The following is an 11232-nucleotide window of genomic DNA, read 5'->3' on the forward strand; positions in this document are numbered from 1 at the left end:
CTTCTGCTCCTTTGGTGCATGAGCCTCCACAGTTATCCTTTCGCCTGCTTTTGTGATGAAAAATGTTTGAGGTTCCCCTGTAGTATTAAATTGTCAGCAGCGTCTCTGAAAACTTAAGAGGATATAAAGCGTATGCAACTTGAGGCACAGAAGTTACTAATGTATGCAGATGATACCGTGTTCCTATGAAAAGACCTAACAGCATCTGTCCTAGAAACATTAAATGTAATATCCAGATTTGGAGTCATCTCAGGCTACTGGATGAAATAACAATACCCTTGTCAAAATGCTTTCCATCAGTTTTATTTGCCCTGTGGAAATTGAAATGGAAAGCCAAGAATGTAATTTACTCAGGGATGGAATTAAAATCTGTGGTTAAACTGAATGGTTGGGGAGAACGTGGGCTAGGTAATCACAGAAAGAACAAAGGGATCCTTGAAAACTGAACTTCACTCAATCTCAGCATATGGCCAAGTCCCCACGAACTGCATTGCATTAGACTGAAATTATGCAGCAGAGCCTCCTGATGTATGTAAAAGCTGCACTGAGTTCTGCATAACCCTTTGCTGATCTCCTGGAGTTTCTTTGCAACTAGTCCAAAAATGCACCAAAAAGGGAGCAAAAACCGAGGCTAATAAGTGATATGTATTTTGCTTTGTAGCAGATGAATGCTAGTCCAGAGTGCTGCGGAGCTTTTTTTTGTTCTGTTCTAATCAGTTCTGGCTGGTGACAGGGATTTGGTGAGTAGGTGTGGAGGGAGAGGCGGTGCGAAGGGAAAAGCAGAAAGGATGGGAGGCACGCCTGTAGAGGTAAGGGGCAGGGTTTGCACGTGTGGGGAAGCAGCTTCCACTCAAGGGTACTTATTGAAAAGGCTTCGTGTCTATTCAGGTACCCCTCAGATACTTCCAGTGTCCTAACACGACTTGTGCTCACCTTCAGGACAAGGCTTCAACATTTTCCCTTTTTACACCTTTTTCCCAGGGAGTTGCAATTTAATTCCTCTGCCATGTCTGGCTGCCTCTTTCATGAGCAGCACTGATGGAAATGGGGTAGTAAACAAATCAGCCTCTCTAACTTAGAGGAAATTGCAGCCCCAGGAAAAAGACAGGTGAGCAAGATGAGGGCAAGAAAATGACCATTTTTTTTTGTATTGTGGAGTAGCCAGAGAAGTCTGGATGATCTCTAATGAAGGCAATTAAGAGTGTACTTGTGCAACTACTCACAATCATACTGTGCATAGGACACATTGGTGCCAATATACCCCAAAGGCAGCAGAGATAACTGGAGTTCAAATGCTATCGTGCTTTTCTGCCATTCCCTTTTCAAACATACAAAAAGTAATTTCGCTGTGAGTTTCAGGGAGGGTGGCACAATAAGAAATGAAGGCCTTATATAAAGGCAACTTCAGCGTTTGCCAAATTTTATCCTTTATTCAGCGACATTTGACACAATTCAATTACGGCTTGTCAAAAGCATTCTCCACTGTGGAATAGAGTGGAAAAAGAGATTACACACAAATGGCTGTGGATTGTTTCACTCAACTAACGAACTCTTGGCTTTCTTACTAAGGTGGGCAAAGAGAAGGTGAAGCACACTGAAGGAGGGTAAAATGAAAAGATCAAGACTACACCAGTGGAAGAAAAACGTGAAATACTGGAGGAGAGATGCCATGGCTTTTAGCATGGGAGAGCAGCAATGCTGCACCCTGCGCAGGATAAGGTCCGTGAGTGCCTGGGCAGTGGGGAGAGGAGAGTTTCTTTGTGGGGAGAGCCACAGTTACCTGTGCTGGGGCAGGAGGATCCCCTTAGTTCGTTTGGCTGTCTTAGGAGAAAAATGTCTTTTGAGGACAGCAGTCATGAAAACTGCAGGGGACTTGCTTTAAATTTGCAGAGTATTTAAATTAGCTATAAGCATTGAAGTAGAGCATGGCTACCTGTTTACTGCAAAATGAATGGCTGTATCAGTGCAGTGTTCCTATCAGAAAAATTGATTTTGTGGGAGTAAACTTTGACAATCTGATCTGTTCTGTCATAGAATATGGCCTGCTAGTAAGCCGATTTAACTTTATGCAATATTGGCTATAAATGAGACTCTTTCTTTTACGGGAAACTTGAACAGCACATATTCGTGTAGTCTCTTAACTTCCAGGTAAAAAACTCAGGTAAAAGTGAAACTTCCAAGTTCTCAGTTATCAGTTTCTCAAACTTAGATCAGAGAGCACAGGGCATATGCTCTATGCTAGTCTTAGCTTTTAGATAGTGCTGTTGTGTCCCCACCACATGACTTTTGACTAAAGGTAGGTTTTTATAAGACAGATCATAGCAATCATGAAACGTTTGTCAGAAAATGCTTTCATTGGTGGATCTTCCTGGCTGCCTCCTAACATTTGAGGACAAGGTCTAATGGCCTTGGAAGGTTTTATTTTCTTAGTAGTTGTACATAGTTTTCAACAAGGGCAAGCATCGTAGAGCTCCCATGGCTCCATTTAAAAAATGTGTTTCAGGTGGTACCGAAATAAAACGCCCTGATCAAAAAGTCACAACAACTCTTGAGAGGAAGGGATGGAACATAAACCTGGGTTTCGTGCCAGTCTTTGTATTTCACTGAAGAATTTCCACTCCTTACATCTGTGTTTAAAGTTTCCTCGCTGTTTCACTTTGAGATGGTCCTACGGACATAGCAGTACCGTGGTCACTTACCAATGTATCATGGTGTGTTAACCCTTCATGGTCACAGAGGAAGAGGAAACGGGTTTGCTACCCTAAAACCGCAGGTAATAATTCTCAGTAAGAAGTGCTCCAAAAATTGTTGCAGGACTAGGTCTTTCATTAAAGAATATAGAAGCACTAGAAGGCAGCACAGCTACCCAAACTGGAATAAAGCTAGTGGTTCAGTTGATTAGTGACATTCTTGCCGTGTTCTTTCCAAAATGATGCTTCCCTGATGTATGGCTTTCATCTTTAATGACCATAAGCGTTTGGCCTGATCTTACTTCTGACAAGGCTAATCAAATCAGGCAGTCAAAACAGGCAAGAGGCTCGTTTACATGCAACATCAGAGTAGGTCTCACTGATCCAAAAGAGACTTGGGTTAACTGCTGCTGTGTCTGGGTCACCCGTGCTCTTCTGGCGTAATACTTGTGAGGCAGCACCTCTGTGTGGAGGTGGACCTTGACAACTCCTCCTGGTTCTCCCTTTGTTTCCAGTAACTTCCTTTGCTACTGGGGAGGTCTCTAGAGGGACATGACTTGCTTCCGTGGGGCGCTCTGAACGAATGGCTTTCAAACCATCTTTGGATGTACTTCAGTATGGCACAGGTTAACAAGGCAAAACTTTGGTCCCTCAACAGGTGTTCTTGTAGCATCTTAACCTGCTCGAGGTGCCTTGATTTGAAGGCACATAAAACCATAGTGCACGTTTTCCCTTTTTTTAATGTACTCAGTGCTTATTAAACATCCTACCCTAAGAGAGGAAGGAGGCTGGTGCTCTCTGCCCTAACTGAAACGGGGTAAAGCCCAGAAGTGTGATAAGGCAGCAGGGAGTGGATGGGCAACGAGCAACATGAAAGTAAAAACAGAATGATAGCTTCACTTTTTTAATCATTTCAGCCTTACTGAGAACTGTAAGACAAGCATGTGTGTGTATTACTGAGAGTTAAATGGTGGTTTCTAGACTAAACGTTTCATTAGAAATAACTGTGACCCCAAACTCCTCATTCTATCTGGGTGACAAAATAAGGACTGCCTGTATAGAGGGGTTTGGCGTTGTGTGGGCCTTATGGAAAAGGGTGTCCCATGTCACCAGTTCTAGTTCCCTGCTTTGGTAAGTCTTCAGCGTGCCTGCCATAAACTACTAAAATTGTACCTCAGAGATTTCAGGTTTCTTGTCTTTTCCACTGGAACACAGTTCTGGAATGACATTACTCAAAATTGAGAGAACTAAATGATCAGTTCACCTTCCTGCCTGCTTATGGTGTTCACCATCACACCAGTAACAAATGGGCAGCTACTGCTGCCTGCATTTGGATGCGGTGGGCTATGAAAAGCAGGGAAATATGTAACTGCTAGAGTTCTTAAAGTATTTTTCTAATTGTCCCAAAGTGAAATAAGATAAGGGGAGATTCAGAGCGTTATATCATGGTTTTTTTGCTTTGTTGATTTATTTTCCAGGAAAAATCTAGCTTGGCTGAGTGTGTGATTAAGTAGCTGATGGAATAATTCTTTACAGGGAGGAGAAGATGCCAGAGCATTTGAGTGGTGTAAAACTAGACTGCATAGAGGATTAGAAAAGGTACAGGGAGGAATAATTTTGTGTTGGCAGGAAGTAGACTTAATAGTACTTTTTTATCTGTAATTTTTATGATTCTATGGCTAACCAGGGAAATGTTTAATGTTCCTGATACAGTAACTGAAGGTAGAAGGAGGAAGATTGACATACCCAGCACTGTTATAATTCATTTCATTACTTCACACAGGGCTTTTATATTGTCACGCCCATAAAGCGCCAGTGTGTGCGCTTATAGCCAATTCATCTTTATATACTGCTGCAGATCCCATTGAAGTGAATGGCAAAACTCCCATCAATTTTAATGGCAGTGGGATATGGCCCATTTTGTAGATATACAATGTGTATTTCCTGCACACACTACTTTTGTGTATAATGTATCTCTCAGCTGAAGTTTGGAGAATGTTTTATAAAGCGGCTAAGTCACAACCATTGATGTCATCAGTCTCTAGCTAATGAGATAACGTGATCTGTCTTCAGAACAAGATTTAAAGGTTGACACTTATCTATTTTAGGCACAGTATGCATGTAGAAGGTCTCCATGTGTAAAGTACCGTCTTTGGAAATTTTGCCCAAATAAATTGCAGGAGGTAACTATGTTAGAAATAGATGTTACACTTACAAGGTTAACATTATGCTTCAGCGTTTGAAAAATAGGAAGCATTAAAGAAAATTGAAGGCAGCATGGATCAGTGGGTTAGTACGTTACACAGCAGTTTGCAGCACCAGAGGCTAAGAAAGGTCCCTTTTGGAAAGCATCTGTTTGGATAGCAACTCACTCAATTAGCAAAGTACAAACCAAAAAAAAAAAAAAAAAATTAATTATTGATTCTTTGGATGTTTTAGCTAGTGTTCTTATTGGGAAACATATTAAACAGTGGAAAGGTGTCTGTTCCCTCCAGAACCCATCATCCTTGACCCTATTTAAAGAAAATGTACAATACATGAGCCATATTTTAGTAGCTGTAAACCCCGCTGCTTATGCATTGAAAGATCTGGATTCCTAGCAGCATTCAGCATGTGCATACTGGAAATGGAATTGCTTGACACTGATGTCTTCACTTGAGAAGTTTCCTTTCTTCATAATAATGTATGCTGGCGAGCAGTCACATTCCCAGCTTAATGAGAGAACAGGGTTTGTAGAGGACTCAGACAGGAAGATTGCAGTTTAACTAAAACTCTTGAAGTGTAGTTGTGAGTTATGTACCAGTAAAGACTAAATAATTCACCAGACTGCACTGCAGGTGATGGATCACTGTGCCTTACTGTACAATACAGTCTTCCACTGAGTGCTTGCTGCAGTCACAGGTCCCGGAATTGGATTATGCGAAGACTTAGGAACTCTTTCATTGACGGGATGTATACAAGAATATATCCAGCTTGTTGAAGTACACTTGCCTTTAGTGTTAGCGCCGTGACATTGGAGAGTATCTCTTTATGAATGTTGATTGAAGTAGCTGTGCTGTGTTGGGGTGACACAGTAAGTGAACAGACAAACACCACCATTCTGAAAGACATTAGCATCATCTAAATGTACAAGCAGTCCAGTTGCATCCAGTCCCTTGCAGCCACTCTTGGAAAACAGTAGTTACCTAAGACACATATGAATTAACTGGTTCTGGTTGGCTGGTTTTCACCATCCTGGTATTCTCAGAGGTTTGTTTGGGTTTGTTTTGTTATTAATATGTAAGTGGTCTTTTGTTTTTTTCAATTACAGATACAAAGTTGACTTGAACTGTTAGACTGGGATTTATATTCCTGTGTGGTTCTCAAGAGAATGCAGACCTTGAATTCAAGTGCTGAAAACAGTTTCATGTAGAGCTGTCTCTTGAGTGCTGAACTGTGCACCGTAACACCATTCATTGGAAAGCACCTATAAACCCCTGCTCTGGCTTTGTGGAGAGAATGGCGTTGTGGCTATAGCACTAGACTGAAGTTCAGGAGATCGGAGTTCAGTTCCTAGTTTTTCTGTTGATTTCCTTTGGGCAATTTGCTTCTGATGTGATTTCTAGAAGCACTTAGTGTAGGCCTAACTTGGCTATCAAAATCAAAAATTCCTATTCTCTGAAAACAGAGTTAAGACTTACTGAAGCACATTTGCTGTTTTGTCCTCAAAGTCTCCAGGTCTCAGTTTTCCATCTGTCTACTGAGAATTATGTGTTTTATTCACAGAAATGATGTGAGGATAAATTCATGGATACATGCGAGCCATGCAGGTCTTAGAGCAACAAAAGCCAAGCTTGACCCAGTAGCATTTGTTTACTTTATAAAGGTCTGACTGACTCCACTGATTTCCAGAAGCTGACTAACCTTTTTTAAATTCTGATACTACTTTTTAATGAGAGGATTCATTATTTTTGCTGAGAATGTACAATGCTTTAATAGCAGAGGGTGGGGATGAGGAAAGCTTTTTGCCTCAAATTTTCTTCCTGTGTCCTCTTTCAAAAGACAGTCTTGCAACCCACAGCAGCTGTCAGTAGCCTGCAAATTTTTTCTGCCCTCCCTAGCAGATGTCACAGTGGCAGTTGGCAGTATACTGTGAACTCTAGAGATGTCAAAGATTAAAATAAGTGAAAGTTGTTAAACAAAAAAGACATCAAATGGTCTTAGACAAAAACCATAAATGTCTGAGCTTCTGACAAAAGCCTGTCTCCCTTATGTTTCTTTTTGCAGAATACAAAATGCTCTAATTTCTAAACTCAGCTTTGCTTTAGTCTGAGATATGCTGCTGCTTTTTTTAAATATTATTGATGCTTGACCCAAGAAACACAAAGGGCATGTTTTATTTTTCCTGAAGTTGCATCATACAAATTGGCTCCCAATGCAGAAGAGAAAGTGATATGGAAAAGCATTTATGGTTGTGGGGATGCAGAGGCCAGGGGATGTCAAAAGGGGACATTATCATAGATCACTCTCTGAAGGCTACTCCGCTGCGTGAAGGAACGCAACATTTTGTGGCTTTTGGAGATGGTTTGCAGCAGAAGAGGGAAACAGATACTAGTTCCAAAGAGGAGATGGCTGAGGAGGAATAGGAGAAGACGTGTTGAGGTAAAGAGAAAGCTAAAATTATCAGACTTTATGCTAGATTTAATTACTGTAGTTAAAGCAGCGCACAGGAGCAATGATTGGAATGAGTATTACACATACATGTAAATAGAAAAATATGCATAAGATGGATTTTGAGCCCCAAATTTCCCATGCTGGAACCAAAAGACTGTAGAGTGCACCAACTATTTGGAAGAACGAGTAAAAATAAAATTAAGATAATTACCGTAATGAGTGGAATACCAATTTGTCAGTTATTTCCAGTGACAGAAAACTTTAATCACTGGCTTAAAGTGAGGAAAAAAGTGTCTCTGGAACAAAACAGAACTCTAAACTCCTGTGTTTGTCCCCTTTCTATGGTCTGTTTTGCATAAATTTCTAGATATGGAGCTTCTCATACTATGCAAGCAGCAAAATCTTTATCATTAAAACCTGGGAAACTCCAAGTTCAGGAAGGTGAAATGCAATGCCTGCATTTCAACTGGAAGCTCATTTTCACAAGATGTTTCTGAGAATGAGGGCATAATAAGCTGTGACTCAGAATAGACAGAATTATCATTACTGGTGACCAATTTTGGATGAGCTGTTTTAACTTCATGTGTTGGACGGTCTCTTGGAGAGCTATATGGAAGAAGACACTGCATGGGGCAGAGTTGCTGTTTGCTGGCTCTACTGAATGGATCCATGCTTTCTGCTGAATGTTTGACAATGACTCAAGACAGAGATTCAAAATTGGACTAGCTTGGACTACATAGGCTTTCTTTGACTCCAGAAGAAAATATCTGTGCTTCTGTGAAAACTGGTCCAAACAGTATTTAAAAAAAAAAAAAAAAAAGTGTCCCACCACGCACACGTGTACACACACATGGAGCCTTTTAGTCTAGACTTTTCTGCCTGGAAGATACTTAAAGATAGCTGGAATGTGATTAGGTTCATGGGATCACAGATGAGGAATTGAAAGCTGATTAAATGCATTGGGGTGTGTTTTGTTTTTTCTGTTTTATTGAACATTTTGGATTATTGATTTATTTTTTATGTTTTGAATAAGCAGAACATTTCAAAGGAAAAAAAACCCACACCCATGCTAGGGAGAAACTTCTTAAAAATCTAAAGCCTTCCAAACTTTGTTTTGTGGAGGTGTTTTTAGTTGGTTTTGTATTTTTTTTTAAAGAACAGGTGGCAAAATTGCTATTTCTGAAACAGGCTATAAAACAAGGAGAGTATAAAAAGCTTTCTAAGCAAGCACATCCTCTGTTGAATCCTACAGTAAAAGGAAAACAAGAACTCTCTCTTTCACTCTTTACACGATACCTTTAAGTCTGTCTGAAATGGAGTGAGGTTAACAGTGGCTAAGTGACCTATGTGTCAAAGTCACATTCACTTCCTTGGAGACTTAGGCTTTCAAAATCATTTCGGCACTTTGAAAATGTTAACTTAAAGTTCAAAATGGAGTGAGTTTCATTTAGTTCTATAAGGCAGCTCTCCCTCCTGGTGTCTTGGTTACTTCAGGCACACAACTGCTATTGCTGATGGTGATGGGAATGTGCATTTGATCTGCAGTAGGGGATTTTAATTAAAACATTGCGTAGGCTTGTTTTGGAAAAGAAAAGGTGAAGTTTTGTTGGAATATGTGCAACTGGTTTACACTATTTAATTGATCATTGTTATGATGAATAAAGCAGGACCAGACATGAATGGGTGTGAAATTTTGCAGTAGCAACAGTGGCACAAGCAGAACTTAGAAATGCCATCATACCAGCTCGTCTCTAACAGCCTGTATGTCCATGTTTAACTCAAATTATGTGACAGGGTGTTGCAAAGAAGATACCGTTAGGAAGAGAGGACAGCATGCAAATACCTGATTTTGGTGTAAAAAAAGATAATTTCAGACTGCAAATTGTTGCTTGGGCTAAGTGTGTTTCAGAAAGTCCAGCTGATGTCTGCATTCAGCCTCCAAAATGTATTTGGACCCTGACAGCCCACTCCCCGAGAAGATGAAAGATTAGGCCTGCATACAGCTGAGCCCATATAAGCGCACAAATAGGTTTCGGCTTCAAAAAAATGTAAAATCCGTAAGAAAAGCCCCATGCCTTTGGATAGCAACTTTCTCCTCGTGTTCCACTACTGTGCAAAGTGCAGCCCAGCAGAACGATCACTCGCTCATGCAGGGCATCGCCACTGCTCTCCCTGGAGCGAGCACCCAGGGAAGCTCAGCCGTCCTCAGTCACCTTGCTCCCTTTGCTGCTGCTTCTTACTGCTCTGCAGCACGTTGCGTTCATGCATACCTTCCGCATTTGTAAAGAGAACTGTTTCGTTTCTTTCTACCCAAAGTTTTAGGGGTAAATAAAACCTGTAAGAACTGTAGGAGAGGCAAAAGCAGCTCTGGGTGGAGGTGAGCAGGTTGGTTTGATTGGAGAGGAAAGAGAATGAGTGCTTGAAGTAGTTACATTAGCATCCAAAATAAATTCATTTGATCAGAAGCACTGGCAAGGATTACTTCTATGATTTTGGGGAAGCTGGAAAGCATGTAAGTGGCGTGCTCATGCGTTTTCTCTCCCAGCAGTCATTGTTTGCTGTCCTGGGGGAGCAAGGTATTGGACTAGCTGTGTGTGTGGTCAATGACATAGACCTGGTTTTAAGAGTTCTCACAGTGGGATGGCTTGCTTTACGAGCTCCTCCCCTTAAAAAAGGCAGCATTTAAAGGAAATTAAAAAACTAGTCTTATTATTGAATTTATAGTAATATTGTGATCCCAGTCTGGTTTTGGTTTTTAAATTTCTATGGGTAGGTAGTAAATATGACGATTTTCCTTCAAAATGGCAATGGTACTTCCAAATCAGCAAAATGCTTACCCAGTCTTTGTTGTTCTTTCCCTGGTGTACTCCCTTTTTGAAATAATTGTCTTAGAGCATTGATAAATCTGAAGAAGCCAGCCCTAAGCACAGCCAGTTTGGCAGTGGCCTGTCCTGGAGGAAGAAGTTAGCGAATGTAAAAAGTGATATTAGAACAGCGCTGTGTTAATGCCTCCTTACGTTGTATGCAGTATCTTTGTTCAGTGAGCCTAATGACATGGGAGTGAGATCCAATTCTTTCCCCTTTCAGTCTTTAACTCCTATTCTGTAATGGCAAGTTGATGATGACTTCTTTGAACATTTGCTCTTGTACTCAGATCAGGATGTGCAGGATGCTAACGTTTTGTCTCTCAGAGGCTTCAGCTGGGAGTATTTTTCTGTTCTATAATATCTGTATATTATTCAGTTGAATAACTGATTTCCTCATCTCTCCCAAAAGGTATGATTATGCTTACACTAAAGTGCCAAGTCTATTTTGAATGCCAACCTAGTAAGTTTATCGAAGGATGGGAAAACAGTAACTAAGTGGTTGTTTTCTTTCAAGACTCCATGGAAACTGGAGTAAAAGTCAAGTTTGGCATCAGTTCATTGGCTTAATTTATCTTGGATCTGAGCTATTGCAACCTCTACTGTAGAAGTGTCTCAGCTGTTATCATATTTGAATACAGAGTCAGTTCTAATCTCAGTTTCACTTCTGTATTTCCAGGAAGAATGAGTCTGTTGAGCCTTCCATACAGGCCTGTCAACTCGTTTCAACTCATAGCTATTTCCCAGGACCAGTATTATAACATGTTTATCTCACAAACCTACTCCATTAAAGGATGTCAATACATATGTTAGACTTAAAGACTTCATAACTAATCTTACCTTGTAGCAGTCCCTGTTCTGAGTCTACACGCTGAAAACATTCTCTCTTGTCTATGTCAGGAGGTCCTTTGCTCTGTATTCTTTCCCTACGGACCCACTGTAGTTTGCATGCCATATTTCCCCTATCAAGGTTGGCAGGTATGCTCGCAGGCTTATAAAGGATTTGTTAAGAAATTATCCTGGCA

This window comes from Balearica regulorum, chromosome 1, assembly GCF_011004875.1.
Source record: "Balearica regulorum gibbericeps isolate bBalReg1 chromosome 1, bBalReg1.pri, whole genome shotgun sequence".
NCBI classification, from domain to species: Eukaryota; Metazoa; Chordata; class Aves; order Gruiformes; family Gruidae; genus Balearica; species Balearica regulorum.